Source organism: Fringilla coelebs (assembly GCF_963513975.1).
Source record: "Fringilla coelebs genome assembly, chromosome: 10".
Classification (NCBI taxonomy): domain Eukaryota; kingdom Metazoa; phylum Chordata; class Aves; order Passeriformes; family Fringillidae; genus Fringilla; species Fringilla coelebs.
In genome coordinates, this window is record NC_140036.1 from 15,593,594 (window position 1) to 15,611,124 (window position 17,531).

The 17,531-nt window shown below is 44.3% G+C and overlaps 1 protein-coding gene across 1 annotated transcript in view; it reads right to left on the reverse strand.

The window, feature by feature from the left end:
* Nucleotides 1-16,418, reverse strand: part of LPP (LIM domain containing preferred translocation partner in lipoma) — a 255,865-nt gene extending 239,447 nt beyond the window's left edge. The window contains exon 1 of the mRNA XM_084212312.1: nt 16,366-16,418. The gene's annotated coding sequence lies outside the window, so the exon portion shown is untranslated. The remainder of the gene's footprint in view (nt 1-16,365) is intronic.
* Nucleotides 16,419-17,531: the final 1,113 nt, after the last annotated feature.

Here is a 17,531-nt window from a genome sequence, read left to right on the forward strand (position 1 = left end):
AAATGCATCTTTGTCAAATATACTGAAGGTTCTAAAGAGAAAATTCTCCTGCTGCTACACCACAAACATCAATTCAACAACAAAAATCCAAAACCAACTAGAATACTAAATATTTCTGAAGAAGCAAAGTAAACCAGCAGCAGCAATGTTTGTTGAATCATCTGGTTGCCTCTGTAGTGTGAACCTACTAAATCACACACTAAAGAGTCTCCACTTCTCAGTGATGCCCTATTCTGCATCTCTCTGGGCCAGCTTCGTAGTTTGCATACAAATATTGTTACTGGTCATAAAATCATCATGCCCTATCTGGCATTAATTTAATAATTATGCCATTACAGTGCACTACCCAGTCACCCAGCTGCCTTGACTTAGATTAATTCAAGCAAGACAGGACACAAATATTCAAACTCCTTGATGCATCTTGCACCCCCCCTAAGGAGGACTTGGCTTTCAGCCAGACTGTATAAATCCCAGTGGGATTAGTCAATTTTCAAGAGACTCCTTTATGGGATAAGTAAGGAGGTCAAGTGCTGAGATCTATAAAAAAGGACATGACGGGTGTATATAATCCCCCCCAAGACATATCCCTCCAACTCTTTACAGTCAGCAACAGGGATGACTAAATGCACACAGCAAAAACCATTTTAACCAAGGCCATGGAAACAAAACTAGCAAGTGTACTATTTATCATGCTATCTTAACATGAAATCAATTTATCTGATTAGATCGCCCAATATGGCAAAAAAGACATCTTTGGAAGAGATGAGCAGAAAGGACCAAGAGACTACTGCTTACCTGGTTCTAGCTGAAGCAGAACTGCTGAAACCTGCAGACTGCCCTGATGCTCCTGGGAAATACCAGCAGCTAAATCTGGACTATCACAAGACTCTTTAGGACATCCTTCTTAACTATTTGAGCAATGCTCAATAAAATTAAGGTACAATACAATCTGCTGTAAAAGTGCCCCAAGCTAGGTGTTGCCACTGTGGGCAGCTGCAGGTCTGCTGTTCAACCAAAATGTTTAAAGTAAGGGTGAGTAAGCCAAAAACATTCTAAATCACAGTCACAATTTATCATGGTGACCATGGAGCTCAAGCACGCCAAATTTCAAAGGCACTTGGTTTCTCCACTGCTCAGTCTTCATGCAGGAGACCTGACTGCATCCTGCATCCCTCCAGCCTCAGATATTTCTCCAATTTGGATGACATTGTGGGATCTGATTTTGGAATACAGGTAAACCCAGACTTGACACAGCAAACAGGCCTAAGAACAGTTTTGTTTATTTTAACATGAACTCTTGACACACCTCAGGAGAGGCATCACTGCCCTACCCTTCACCAAAACCCCAGAAAGGAGCTCAAGCTGCTGCTGCAGCTAAACCCAATGCTGGGAATGGCTACAAACATCTCTCTGGAAACTAGCGTGACAATAAAACTTCTGCTGAAGTCACACAGCTCTCAGGCAGCTCGAGATGGGCTATCAGGAAGTGGGACCCATCTCAAACCAACCACAAGCTCCTCGCCAACAGATTCCCATCAGCAGAACAGCACCAGTCATTGCCCTCATCTGGGCACTCGGCCATGAGAAAATGTTGGAAAAGCCTCTTCTGTTTTTCTCCTCCCTCGGACAAGTTCACGAATCAGCACCACTGGAGATTAACTGCCTTCCTTCATCAACAACCTGAGTAGGATTTGGACCACTGACAAAGATTGCTCCTTATCCTCCAGACCAGTTCGTGCACTCCCTATGGATCACTAACAGAGTTTGTCACTGGCTCTGAGTGACCTTGGCACAAACAGTAATTCTTGTCTCTCTAAGCAAGAATTTGGGAAAGCAGCCTGTATTGGACAGGTGTGTCTGGCTGAGATTTGCAATCAGATGCAATGCATGGCACAATGTGTGACCTGGAGAGATATTACCATCGGCTAACAGCAGCACAGATTTCTTTCTTCCCTGTCCCTCATTAGCCTCAGAAGCTGGCCTTGCCAGCAGCAGTCGTGCAAGCTGAGACAACAAAGCACGTTAATGATGGGCCCCATCATGTTCCATATTAATTACTGTAGCTAGTAGTAAACTGTTGGTTATAAATCATATTTTGATAACCTGCCCTTTCTTTGACAAGCAAGCTCCAATGTTTAATGTTGCACTTAATCCTCAGATAATACCCCAGGAGTCCTCACTGTGCCCAGCAACAAATCAAAGCAACCTTCAAAAGGCTGGCACGGGTCCCCTTTTCCTACACACCCCAACCTGAAACTATCCCATTGCAGCAACTTTGTTATAGGTCAGCTCTAAAGGCTGAGTTGCCAAAATCAGCGGCACACTCAGTTCTCGAGTGTCCACAGGGCTGTCCCAGCACTTCTCTGGGCTGGCAAAAGCCATGTACATGGTATACACATATCCCAGCCTTCCAGAAATGCTGCACTGTCAGTGCTCTGCAGGGTAAAATAGCAGGGCAGTGATCCCCAGAATATCCCCACATTCAGAAGAGAGAAGGATTACTTCTACCTAGGACCGAAACAGTCAACTAAGATCTATCCAAAGCCATCATATTCTTATTTTTGTTTCTTTTTAATTCAGTGACATTTAGCTAGCAGAACAGCTGTTAGCAAAGGTCTAGGAGAGGTGGAATCCTATTTTCTATATAAAGGATTATGTTTTGGAGGAAACTGCAATTTGACAAAAATACCTATTTGGCAAAGTACATTTTAAAAAGTGGAAAAATATGCTCTGCTTTTTCTAAGGTATCTAAGGTGGATCTTTTCGAAAGATCCACCATGGCTCATGAAAATGAGCCCAAGTTTTAGGAACAAAGATATTAAATTATTTTGCAATGTACATCCAGGGAAATAAGGAGGAGGGATGTGGCCTCTAAGAAGCAGCCAGGTTTGCCCATCACCTCCCACCACCATCAAAATATGTGAAAAAAAAACTCATCTCGGGCTTCCCACAGAGCTGCTCCAGCTTTTACTGGTAACAACTGGCTGGCTTCAGAAAGAGCTGGATCAAGCCTGACATAGTCAGCATCATCCTTTATTTTACTCTGAAGGCACAACACCACACCAAGCAAGAACAAGATGTTGCACTTGCAATTTGCAGTGTTGAAATCCCAACAGCTCAGGAAGAGAATCAGCAGTGGTAACCAAGAATCCCATCCTCTCCTCCACGGACGGATGTGAAGCCCTGCGACCTCACTCCAAGCTGCAAATTAAAAGTGCTTGCAGCAGTCAAGGGTTCATTCTTGTTCTTCCACCACTGGTGGCAGATGGTATATGCTATTATTAAATCTTGATTTCCAGCTTATAATAGTAGTCGTATGAAACCTTCTGCACTAAGACAAGAATTCACTATTTTTATTTTGAGAAAAAAGCAGAAGTCTTGCAGTTAAGTAACTCTTCTCTTTTAACAATTTCTTTCAAAAATTTGTAGCATACTTCTCCTAATTGGAAACACACAGAAAATAGGATATGGCCTATTAGTTAAAGGTCAATGCACATTTAGCCACCTCTTTTGAAACTGATGGTATTGTCATGACAGCCATAAAAGCTGCTTTGAATTTTAGTTCCCTAGAAAGTAAATATAAGGAATCCCAAGGCCGTAACCACAAGTGCCACAGCTCTTAACACTGATGTCATGTTCAGCTGAATGTGTGCTGCAAAAGTCAGGATGGTAAAGCTTCAAAATCAGCTCATCTAAGGGAAGGACACGGTAATTATCCCCCTGCCCACTGCCCCAGGCATGTAGCACAGTGCCTCCATTTGATGCAGCATCAAGAGCAGAAGTGTTTTATCCACAAGCATTTAGTGTGGGGCTCTGTGGGGCTGCTGGGACCATTCAGGGGGGTTGCTGCAACCAAATATGTATCTCACACTGCTGTATGTTGCACTTGAGTTTGCAACTGCTCCTTCCAATTCCAACTACCCATAAACGTTCCCTTCTTGTTCTTTTTTTTAGGAACCAGTTCAATTCATTTGTATCAATTTGTTTCTCTATCAATTAGCCAGGGCATAGGGGGCTGATTTTCAGCCCCTCTTCCAGTGTGTTAGATGTAAGGGGACAGTGTAATTAATAGATGTCAGGCACAGTGCCCCTTCATGCATTGATTTCCTCCTGCTTAGGAAACACTCAGGGAGAACACAATCACCCCTGGCTGTCAGGGGTCTTCATAAAATCCATAGGCTTGGATTCACAGGAACTGCTAATCATTTTGGATGCTGAGAAGGGGGAAGGCAGAGTCTGATCTTTGTAAAGCAGAGGAAATTTCTTATTAACTGCAGCTCCTGAGTGTACTTCAAGGGGAGCTTACAAGAACAGAAAAACTTTCAGAGCAAGAGGCAACTCAGGAGAACCCTTTTGGTCCCGAGCTGTATCAAGGGAGATGGGAACACTCCCACTGACTTCAGAGCCTCTGCATCTCTGAGGCACCCAAACCAGGGATTGCTGCAGCCACCCCAGTTTGCTCCCCCACTGACACACCACATCACAGTCATCATCTTTCCATCACAGACAATACGGGTTTCATCAAGGTGTCTACATATAAAGTTGAACTTTGAGGGGAAAACAGCATTTTATGACTATCCACCTTGGTTGTTTCCTTTTAAGGTTTAATTTTTCCGTGTCTTACATAAAGTTCTCAAAAAAAAAAAAAAAAAAAAAAGAAAAAACCCCACCCCACAGCTCTAGGGTTATTTCCCCCACGCCACAGCTCTGTCCAGGAATACACAGGTAACAAACCACCAGTAGGACCAGTATTTGGTTAAAATATCCTCATTTTTCAAATGCTAAACCTCACCGTACATACCACACAAATCAAAAGCACAGAAGACAATCTACAAGCATATCAGGAAATCTTGCTGGATATTATGCTTACCTTTGTATAAGTAATAAAGCATTTTTCACTGTACACAGAGACTCAAACCCAAAAATACCTACTCAGAACTGCTCACTCTTAGCTACTCCACAAGGCACAGGAGACCAATTCTACTTTAAAAGAAAAAAATACCCTTTCTTCTATTTGCTGAGTCTCTCTGGAGACATAATGGCACTTTGGCAGGGCAGCATGTTTAATAAGAGATGATGGGGAGAGAAAGGTTCTCCAAGAAAGGAGATGGCAGTGCCATGTAGCCAGCACACTGCAAATGTTGTATTTCAAAGCAATACAAATAACAAATTATTACATCCCTCTCTTTAGAAGGCAGAAAACACTCCTCATGCAGTGTTTTCTTTAAAATTTTGCCCTATGTAGGCATCTAGACAGTGCAGTGACCTGGTCTATGACACAGAGATGCACGGGGAAGAACTGACAGAAGTAAAAGCTGTTCTAAAACAATACCACATGCATGTGGTCCTGCACCAGCACCCACCAGAGCACACATCTGCTGGCAGCTCCACCCTGCAGCCTGCAAGGGCTGAGTGCCTTTCCCACTGGAAACCTTTCTGTGATGCTAATCTGCTGCAGAAGGAAAATCACTAGAGGAGGACACCCAATAGCTTCCAGCCAGAACACAACACGCCTTCAGCAAGACTTTTGATTTTCACAGGCACACACTGAAGTTGTTCTTCACAACAAAGAACAGCCTGTCTGTTGCATAACTAACCTTAGGCTGCATTAGATAAGTTGTGCCTTCTCACAGATCAACTGACCTTAAATAATGTCCCCAGTGTATTCAGAGCCAATAGGTTTTTCTCTTAGAGCTCAACTGACAGGTCTTCTCCTTCCAGCTATTTCTCCAGAAAGGCACACAAAGAAGGTTTCAAGAAAAATCTCCTGCTTACTGTTCCAAGAGCAGCTTTCCAGGCCAAAAATGAAGGCCAAGATCTTAGCTCCAGAGCTGCATCTCCCTTTGAAGGCTTCTCGAGCACTTCACTGCAACAGCAACAAGTGAGAGCCTTGGCAGGACGGATGTGGGGCTGAAGCAGATGATAACTGGAAAACTCAGCCTGTGTCTGGAAAGCTTGCTGCAGTTCTGCCACTGAGTCAAGACAGAAGGAAAACAGCCAGCCATGCCAATGAAACACTGCTTTGTATTCTGGGTAAGGCAAAACAAAGGTCTGGTGATGAGGAGCTCTCACGTGTCATGCAAGGGTCAGCAGCAAAGGCAAATTCCACCATGGCATTTCCGTTCTGTCGCCCAGCCCATTGCTTGGAGTGGATACAGCAGGATCTTTCATTGCTTGTCCAAAAATGGCATTTAACATAGCTGTGCAGCATCACCCCACTGCCACATTCCACTCCAGAGGAGGGCTGTTAGTCCCTGCACAAAGATGAAGTCACAGGACATTGTGTCACGAGCAGGTGAGATCCTTTAATATCTTTTTTCCAATCCCCATCCTGGGTGAAAGGTGATGCAGGAGCTCTGCAGCTGCCCCAGAGATAGAAACACATGGGAAGAGATGGAGACAGTGCCAAATCAAGCAAGCCTCTGCACCCCTCCTGGCAGGTCGTTTCATTGTCCATAGAGAAGTCTGTACATTCCCTGAAATGTCAGAAACAAAATGCTCTGCAAAGCAGGCCCACATCCCTTTGGGAACACAGGCACCAAAGCAACTGCCCAATAAAACCATGGCAAAGGCAGAGGCACTAAAAGCCTGGCTGTTTTCTGACACCAGCTTAGCTGTCATACAGACTCCTCCTGAACAGCAGTTTCCTGCTTAAAAATCACAGAGCAGAAGCCTTCCCTTCTTGATATGTGTTGCTCCACTCATCCAGCTGATAGCAAGACAGATACAGCACAGACATCCAGCAATTCCCTGATCTTTTCCAACGGAGTACATTAGAGCAGAAGCCCTGCCTCACCCCTTGCAATTAGCCAAGCTGGGCTTCATTGATAAGGCTGTGTCCTACAAAAGAGCTGTGTCCTTCCACATTCAGGACATCACCACCTCTTGCTCTGAGCACAAGAGCCCAGACTTGTGAGGATTGCTCATGCCAGGGGAGGTCCACAGCTGCTGAGGAGCTTTCTAGTAAATCCAGCCCTGATGGCAAAGAAAAGGGCTTGCAGAGCAGAGTTACAGGAATCTATTCCTCCTGCATTAGTCAGCATATACAAATACATCCTCTTGCTTCATTAAATTTTAATTGGAGTACACATGAATAGGCTTCACTGGTTACTTAATCAAAGGGAGTCTGATTACGAGGTGCTCACATGAAAAGCTAGAAAGCAACATCCTTCCTCGCTTTTCTTTTGGATTTTTTTAGGCATCCATTGTCGATTTCTTCAGGTCAGTTGACATTTTAGGGCTGCTGCAAAGAACCATGAAAAGTAGCCACAAAGAGTAAATAAAGCACTTTGAAGGGAAACAGGACACAGATCATTAGCCCTGCATTCCTCTTCATTATCCAGACAAAATTTAAATGCAAAATCCCAGAGCAGATGTTGCATTAGCAAGCTGATCAGCAGTGCTAAACACAAGGATGGCTTTGCTGCTGTGTGTCATGCACGTGTGGCTGGACTGTCTGGAGTTTCATTCTTTTAAGTGTCCTTAAGTGTCTGAAACCACAGCAGATCTGAACCTACAAAAACTCCTACTCATAAACTTTGGGATTTCCTCAGTAATCGCATTCTCTGCAACACAGATGCTTATTTGTTCACACACGCCTTCCCTGAGGTTAGAGAAATTTGGCACATACTTTCCTGCCTGCCTTGAATGGGACAACCATCTCCCAAACTTCTTCCTCACTAAAACCATGAGCTGTATGACCAAATCCTCAATTTCCATAAGATCCACACAGTTGATACAGCTTGAATTGACTTACAGCAGTTTGCACTGGCTGAAAAATCTACCAGCAAAGCAACTGCAGTTGCACGAGGCACAGCTGGGGACGGGAGCTCAGTGCCTGACTGCATGAGAAATAAAAAGCAGCTATGTTGTTCTGCACAACTCTGTTTGCTAAGCGAATCAACAAAAACAACCAAAAACAAACAAACAAGGAAAAAAAACAAAAACAAAAAAAAGCTTTCAGCAATTTGAAACCACAAGAGACAACTCACTGGCCTGCTCATGCACACTTGCTCAGAAGTGTATATATTCTGTACAGTGACAAGTTCTGGCAGCCAGGGACTGACACACTTTCTATGGCAATGTCCTAATACTAGAAAAATTTGGTCATAAGCTAAAAATGTTACAGAAATAGCACAGGATCATAAGTTATGAGCTGAGTCAGAACTCTATCTGCTACTTGACTTTTATACTATTTTGTTCTTTAAAAAAAAAGCCCATCATGCTGTGGGATTTTTTAAAAAGCAGTTTGCAGCTACCATCACTTATGAAGAAGAATGAGCCTTTGTCGAGGGGGAAGAAAGCAATTTAAAATGGCAAAAATCGATCTGAAAGGAAGCAAAGGACAGATCCCCTCAAACACCACAGCCCTGTGTGTAGTAAGCCCTTCACTAACTCCACAGCCCCTCTGAGTGCCAGTTCTGCAGGGCAAGGGGCTGCCTCTTCATCAGGTACATACAAGGACTCCTCCATCAGAACTCCAGGGATGTTGATGGGATTGTACACAGTAGTACAGTGCCCTAATTCCCAGGAATCCTGGGTGTACAATGCAGTCTCTCCTGCATAAAAGCATTTTATTTGCACTCTGCACTTGTAAATCACTGGTAAATAATTAACAGACAGCATAAGTATGTAACAGAACTGAGTCACAGGTGTTAGCAAAGGAAAACTGCTATAAATGGATATGTCACAGCAATAAGCCGCCTGTTCACCTGTTGGGTGCCGGAGGAATTAAACAATTTAGTTTTTATAAATTAACCCTTGACACACAGAACCTTACTAGAAAGCCCATCCATATTCCTTCTCTGCTATTTCTGACCATTACTTTTCCTCTATTCATAGTTTGGACAGTTTTTAAATGAAGAAACAATTAAGTTTCCCAGGCTTCTGATTGCTGGGTAGAGCTGTGGGGTCACACACGGGTCCATTAATTGATCCCAGGGAGGGAAAGGGAGATGGGAGCAAGAAGCCTTGCCCAGCATCCCACTGGGAGCTGCCAGACTTGCTGGCTGCAGCAGCAGGAAAGGATTTCTCAAGTATGAACACAAAAAGGTAGCACAGGAGGAATCTTGCTCCACGTCTCCTCTTTAGGTTCTCCCTCCCTCCTGCTGCCCCTCACATCCTAGAGGCTGCTTCTGCAAACAGCCCAGGAGATATTCTTTTCCCTACACATAGCAGGAAGGCAGAGAAGTCCTCCTGCCGGGTGTGACACTGCAAAGAACTGCCATGAGGGCTCTCCACACTCCTAAGATCACCAAAGTCATTTGGCACCACAACATTTCAGCCCCAAATACACAGCTGCTGGAAGGGCAGGAGGCAGAAGCCTGCTAAACAACCAGGAACGGGGAAAACACAAGTCCTCAGAGAAAAGTGAAAGACCAAAAGCTGCTCAATCCAAGGCAGTGCACTGAGGAAAGTAAATCATCAGTGTCTCGCCATTCTTTGCTGTGGGTCCCTCAGAAAACACAGATCCTCTGCCTCGTCTGCAGCTCTGCCTGGAAACAAAACCCAAAAAGGACCTTTTCTGACAACAGCTTCAAAATGTTTAAGCTCATTTCACCATGTTTGGTTTGGTTTTGAATACGGTAACATACAAGCAATGAATTCTTGATTTTTATTTTTTTTTTAAGTACAGCTCCCATAAGCTAAAAAAGTAAATGGGAGCGCTTTGCTTCCTGGGGTATGGAACTGGAACATTTTTCTAGCACCTAATAAAACATTGTTTGGTTGATACTAACCATTAAAATATGTGTTTCAAGTCATGTAATGTTCCCTGTGAAATTTGCCTTTTTGCTCCATGAAAAAAAGGGCACTGAAAGGAATCCTGCAGCCATAAGGATCTCACTTAATTCATGGAAGTATCATTTTAAAAGCCTCACAACGTGATCAAAGCACTGTTGAGAACAGATGTTCCAGGCTTTACAAATTCCAGCATAAGTATTTTTTATGACATTTATCACTGCTGAATTCTTTCAGCCATATTTTTCCCCACAAGAAGCATGTAAGCACTTTCCTCCTCGGGGAGGATATGTTCACATGTGGACTGGTCTCCAGCCACAGATCCTGTCATGCCAGCACCCCTCCCCATCTGCCGTGGGGAGAGCTGTGCCCTGTCACCAGCAGCTGTGGTGGCAGCCAGATCACAGCAGAGCTGGGCATGCTGTTCCTCACTTCACAAGGGGAATTTAATGTAGAAATCAGTCTCAATGCTCAATGTCTCTCAACCCTCCACCAAGACAGTCTCACAGAAAAGTCACTGCTCCACTACCCTGACACCAGAGTGCAGCCTACAGAGCCCTCCAGAAGCTGTCTTTTTGTGACCAAGGCATTCACTATCATCATCCCTCAAGGCCACAGCAGGCCACCACTGCCCTGACAAGCTCTGAGCAGCCTCATCCCACCTTAAAGCCAACCCTGCTTTTGCCAGGAGCTGCACAAAGACCTGCATGACCCTTTCTGCCTAAAGCGCTGGATGATGATAGATCTCAGGTAGAAGCCACAGAAATGCCCTCGGCCATGTCAACGCCCCAAGAAAACACCGTCCCTGGTCCTGCAGCTCCTTCCATGGATGTGGAACGCCCTGGCTGTGCACAGGAGCTAGAAGGGTGCTCCCCTGGCTGTGGCAGAGGACACTCAGCACTGCCCAGCTACAGGAGATGCTCAGGTGCCTTGGGGGCTACTAAAGCCAGAGGAGCTGAGCCAGAAGCAACAATGGGGAGCTGCAGGGCTGTGAAGGAACCTGCTTGTTCCTAAGACAGCAGCAATGAGTCCCCATTCCTAGAGGTGATCATGGAGGCAGAGAGCACGTATTTCAACTGCAATTCAAATCACAGTCAAATTTCCACCAAGAGCAAAGTTCCCACAAAGTTTAGCTCTCCACAGTCAGTTTCTGTGTATTCACAGTCTCAGGAGCATTACCAAGTCCTCTGTTGACAGAAAGTCTGAACACCATGCAGTGCTGGGCAGTTTCATGAGAGTGAGCTGTGTACCAACAAAAGACTCACAACTACCCCAGAATCTGAAACAAAACTTATCTCTGAATAACACTGGGGTTTTTACCCCTTTCAAAATAATAAAATAATAAAAAAAGGGATCTGAAACAACCAGCTCCTTTCAAATTTCACACATTCACAGAAGAGGGTGTTTGTGAAGAGGACCCCACAAGCATGTCACTTCTCTAATATGTGCCCAATTTAGTTTCACCTGTCTCCATGTGCTCCCTTCCCAATTCCTACAACCTGCTTGCACATCCTGTTTCACTATGAACACAAGCTTCTTCCCTGGGGCAGCAGCACTGCCTTCACTTCTCCTCACAGTGAGCCCAGACACTAGTCAAAACAGGAGCAAAAACACCAGACAAGTTTACCCATCTTGCTTATCCAGACTGTGAGCCCAGCCAAGGCATCACCAGGGCTGTGGCAGATCCTCAGCCTGGGCTCTGGGTACCACCAAAATGACAGAGCAACAGGCCCACAATTAAGTCACCCATTAAGAAGAGGGAAGAGTGACCTCTGGAAAAGCAGCACAAGGCAAAGGAGATCTCCCAGAACAAGGGAGGAAATGAGGAAAACACATGAAAGGGGAGGCACCAAGATTGCAGAGACAGGGAGGATGCTGAAAGTGAGCACAGATCTTGGGAACAAGGACAACAACTCAAGCAAATGCCGAAGGATGTTGGAAGAGCAAACACAAGCAAAGAGAGGGTCTGTAAAAAGCCTCTACCAGCACAGGAATCACAAGCAATCACAGCAGCAGTCTTCCTCTTGCCAATTCCATGTGTTTTTCTTGATGGACCTCCTAGTCTAAGGACTTCATGAGTTGCTTAAAACTTATTTACTTTTTCATTTATGAGGTACAACTTTGCATTTTAAGTACACAGAGAAAATGTGCTGAAAATTTAAACACTGACACAAAATCTTGCCATGCTGGCAACAGAGACTTTGTACAGGCACGAGCAAGTGCTGGCACACAAACAGGTGCATTCACATCTACACTGCAGCTTTTCAGCAAGAGGACTGCTCCCCTAAGAGTCCTCAAAGTGAGAAAAGAAAGGAGGAGGGGTGTACAGCACTGTCACAGGCCATGCTCTTCTGCTCCAGCCTTAGAGACAACCAGCACTGACTCAAAGTCTGTTTTCCTGCAGGTCCCGTCCAGTCCCTCCCCTCATCTGTGGGAGCATCACCCCAACAGCTGCAATGCATCTTGGGCTGCAGCCACCTCTGGGGTGTGAGCCTGGGCCCCCCCAGTGACAGTGCCATCAGCCACGGACAAAGGACAGGATCTGCAGAGCCCAGGGTGCAACGAGGGAATCTGAAAAGGGCACTCCAGCTGGCACCAGAATGTACTGGAATTGTTCTGCTGAGTTATTAGCGTCACAGCCCTGCTCCAGACCAGAGTCTGTTTCGTTATCTTGCCTCCCCACTCCAAGTGAATTTGTTGGGTGATTTTAAGAAAGAGAAAAAGGCGGTGACCAATTCTCAGGCCTTCTGATTGAGACACCAAAAGAGAAAAAGCATTCTTACATTGCTTCCCTCTTGTTTTTATAAATAAAAATAATGTATAGCCCTAACTGGATAATAAATACGCTCAAAAGCTGTCCTTAAGTAAAAGCTTTTGATAACAAATTGCCTGTGCTAACCGCTATTTTACTGTTGAATTTTTTATTGTTGCTTAAGCACTGCAATTATGCTAATAAGCCTGAGAGGATGGTACACTAAAGCATTGAATGTGACAGATATAATACTCAATAAAATGTTAATCTTACCTGAAAATTGGAATCAAACAGCCTTATTAGTATTTATGGATATGGCACCTCCAACATGTTTCTCTTAAGAGGAATATATATATGCAATAGATATTTCCAAATATACCCTGCTATTTCTCATGCCTCCACAGAATTTAATTCCAGGTGGTTATTACCCCTGCTGCTAATTGCCAGTCCCTTTTGGAATAAGAAATGAGAGTGTTGCCTTCTGGGACAGGCAAAACTCCTGCACACTGGAGGGCTTTTCCTTTGCCACCTGGAGGATGGCAGCTGTGGGGATGGGGACAGCTGTCCCCCCCTCTCAGCGTGGCCACCAGGCTTGTGAGGGTGTGGCACGACACAACAAAGGCTCTGCTCTGCCACCCTCTAACCTATTTTCCCCATATCCTCTCCTTTTATATTCTGTTATTTACAGGTGCTGGAGAAATGACTTCTGGATTTTAAGATGGTCCTAAAGACAAATTTATTTATTTTGCTCTAAGACTTTTCAGCCACTGCTGACAGGGAACCAGACCCATCTGCTCCACTGCAAGTTACAGCACTGCTGATTTGGACCAAGAGCTGCTGAGCTCTCGCAGGGGTCTGGCATGGAGGTGCTCTGTGACTTTCCACAAGCTGCACTGTTTTTTGTACCTTTATTTCACCACCTAGTCCCCGTCTGCTGGGAATTGCTTTCTCAACTGATGGCATAGTTTTTTTCACCACATATAGGCTTTCTCTAGGGGAATTTTTTGTCCAGACTCATGGGTTTCAGACCCAGCCTCAGGGCTCCACTGCCATGAACTTCCTGTGAATAAAATTCAAGTGGTCTTCAGCACCTTCACTTTCTCATCTCTAGAAGGAAGAAAAAATGAACTCAGAAGAGCCACATGCTTCAGACAAACTACACTTACATTCATGACCAGCTCTAAAGAGACCATTTGTACACAATGGACTGTGTAGCCTTCAAGTGCTGCAGGTTAATGCCTAAATAGCAGCTGCTGGTTTCCAGCTTCACTCCTCATGCTGCTCTCACCCACAGGAGTCAATTCTGCTGACAGGACAGCAGAAACATCAATAACCACTCAGATATTTCCTGACAGTAAAGCAAGATTCTTACCACTGGATGATGCACGCTTCCATGGCGGCAAACATTAGGTGGGAGATATCTAAGAACTGTTTTCATGAATAGTCACAGCAGGGAAAACCCAAATGGCTTTCCATTGAAATCTGGGATTCCCAGAGGGCTCAGAGATCACAGCAGGTAACCCACAGGACACCACTCAAAACACACATGGGCTCTGTTCAGCCAGGTTTGCAACCCACGCTGGGGTGCACTGAGGTCAAGGATGGAGTGCAAAGATGGGAACAGGGTGCCTTTGCAGAACAGAGCTTAGAGCAGCTCCACAAACCCTCACTTGCATTGAAAGGAGCACAGCACTTGGAAAAAAAAAAAATCAGTTGCTAAATCAAGGGAAGCTACCAATTTACTGAGCTGGCACCTCAAAGAGCCAGGAGATGCATCTAGGGCTCCTCCACCCCAAGCAAGCCCCAGCACGAGATGCCAGACACCAAATTTCAGAAGCAGACAACTGAAGCAGGCACACAGCTACAAAGTGCTGTGAGACCACACAGCAGCCACTCCCAGAAAGGTGGCAGGACTCATCCCTGCCATGTTAAGTGAGTCTTGTCATTATTTTCAACCCTGCAGGGAAATCTAAATTGAACTTTGGCATACTGCTTTCTTTTGCTAAGCAGCAATGCTTGAATGTTAACTCCAGTCCTGACAGGCATATTTATGGACTATTCTTTGCAAATAATCTTACCCTGACCAGTCCGAAAGGTCAGAACCATAAAAAAGAATAACAATTAAAAAAAAGCACAAGGCTGGAAAACCATCACTACCATTGGCACAACCTCTCAGCTTATTAACCGTCCTTGCAACAAGGTGAATTGCAAGGTCTTGGATTTATTTGATTGATTGAGATCAAAAGATCATGGGGGAACACAGTAAATTGCATCTTTCCTCAAACACATTTTGCTTTCAAGATTTGAGCAGATAGTTGCAGGAATTGAAAAGCTCAACAGGAGGAAAAAATAAAAGAGAAAAAATAAAAAAAACATGCACAAAGGTGACTTCAGAAAGGCATCCCTTATTTTCTTCTTGACACCATCTGCATTTCTTAGAGCTATTTGCAAGTTTCTTCCATGTCCCCGTACCCCTGAGACACAACAGCTTATCTCTGCTAAGCAGAAGATGATAAGGAACAATAAGATACTGGTTTAACTCCAGGGCAGACATCAGTGTTTGCTGACATTATGGATGAAATGTAAATTTTAGAGAAACCAAAGTCCAACAAGAGGTTGAAGAACTTCCCACTGAATTTCAGATGTCCTACAAGATAAGAGAGGTATCTAACTGATCTTCTTCACTGGACCAAGGAAGACAAAGCACCTGAACACCCCTCTTGTCATAGGATGGCTTGGAGGCTGCCTGAGCCCAGGCTCCATTTGTCATCAGCAGCTCCCAGGGAAGGGATGAAGGAGGAAGAAGCAAGGGAACTAAAGGAGCAGACATCTTCAGGACATAATTTCAAGACCTAGCTGGTGAGCCAGCATTTTTAAACTCAGGAAAAGCCTGCTGTGTTTGCTGTCAAGACAAGACAAAGAAACACAATGGAGAACATGAACAGAAGAGCAAGAGAAGAAAAATGAAACTCTCCTCCACTTCATCAGCCCTGGAAAAAGAGAGGAAAAGTAATGACTTGGTTCCTCTCTCTGTGTTCCACATGATATTTGTGGTTTGCTCAGTATACCTATATTTGTAGCATTGTGTTCTGATGTCACAATAAAACAGATGAGATTACACCCCTGAGAGTAAGAGTAAATCCCTTACATGGACCATGGAAGCAACCCAAACTCCCAGAACTTACTACAAAGGAGCCAGAATTGATACAACTTCCTGTTTTTACCACAAGTTTACACTACATGCCAGCAACAGAGGATTAAACTTCTTCTTTCCCCTGAGCTTATACTTCCCTCCATAATAACATCCCCATTCAGGTAACAAAGACACCGAGCACCAGCAGTAATTGCTGCTGCCTCAATTCTTCACCAGACCATGCAGCACATTGTGCACAGATATACCCAGCTTTGCCTTTCACCTTATCAGCTTTGAATAAGGTTGTTGAGATAAGAATTTCACACATTCTCATTTCTAGTTATCAGTGGGTTAGTAGAACTCTCCAGAAGTCAGCTAGTCTATTTTTCCACCACGTGGAAGGATAGGTTCTCCTAAAAGCATGTCTGCTATTGCTCTTCCAGTTCGTTCTTAAACCTTTCCATGACTGAAAGTGCCTAACTTCCTGGGGGAATCCACTCCAGCACTCAGCTGTCCTGACTGTACATCATTCACTGACACCTCAGCTAAATTTCCTTGCTGCAACCTAAGTTTATAATTTGTTTTATTTACAGTGGAGAGATTTAGTTAATTCCCTCTCTCCACGACAAGTTCACTATTTCCAAAATTTACAAGTTGAGGCAGTGCTGCTTGTCCTCTCTTTGCCCATCTGCTTCTGCTCAGAGCACATTCTCAATCTCTGCATGTGTATGTCATTCCTTACCCCAAGAGAGAAGGCACTTGGCTATCACGAGGCTGTTTCAAGGGAAGATGCTCACCTCCAAAGGCTGATGCATTCAGGCACACACAGTTACAAAGTACTCTGAAACAAGAAAAATAAAAGATTTGTCTTCAGGCAGGCAGAGTCCAGTCCAGGAGTAAAGGAAAAACCAGCAACTCTGAAGTGCAATTTTCTGCACCCCATTATTTAGCACACAAACAGATCTTCAAAAGCAACATCACTGACTGTAGATACATCATGCACCACCGCTCAGAGTTGGCCACATTTTCTCTGACAACCATCATAAGGGTTTGATAAATTTTTGTTCTAGGAAACAAAGTGTTCATGGACTTTGCAGTAAGCTCTGCCAAGGTATAAGCAATACCCAGCATATGTCCAAATCAGATGGCTCTGACTCCAAACTTTTAAACTCTGTGACGGAGGACAAATTTTAATTACCACTGATGACTTTATTTACAGTGTCACTGAAACCAAGAGAGGCAAGATTTCCAGTCCACTCTGAGATTTAAATGTGTGTAACTTATGGGCTAGATCCAGAGGGTAAAAGTCAGGTCTGATACATGGCTTTTGTATTCACAATATACTCCTTACCTGATCTTCAGGATGTTCTACCTAGCAAAATGAAATCTGTCATGAACCCAAGTGTTTGGTGACATTGTAGAAAGGTAGAGAAACGATCTACATGAAAAGTGCTCAGAAACACAGGGGAGAGTTCTGAATGACAAAAACATCACAAATTTCATGAAAGATAACAGGCAACAAGGGAGAGCAGCAATGATACATTTGCCATCCTACTTGTGGAGGCTCTTAGAAAAACAGAGTTGGATGGTAGCAGACAATTTGCAACAACAGCACCTTTCACCAGCAGATCACCTTTTGCACCCAATCTCATCTAAATTCCTGTCTCCCCTCAGAAGGAGCTGCTCCTGCCCCCAAAGGATCAAGTGGCTTTGTAACGATTATGCCTTTTCCGATGGCTGAAGCCAAGAAACCCTCAATTTGTCACCTGCTGTGAAAACAAGATGCCTGTTGCACATCTAAGGATATGCCAAAGCAAGAACTCAGAGTCTTGTCTTTTGCATGGATTATCCATCTGACTGTACTTTTGGCTACTGCCCTTTGTCCATCTCCAAGTTGTTGCTTGGGAT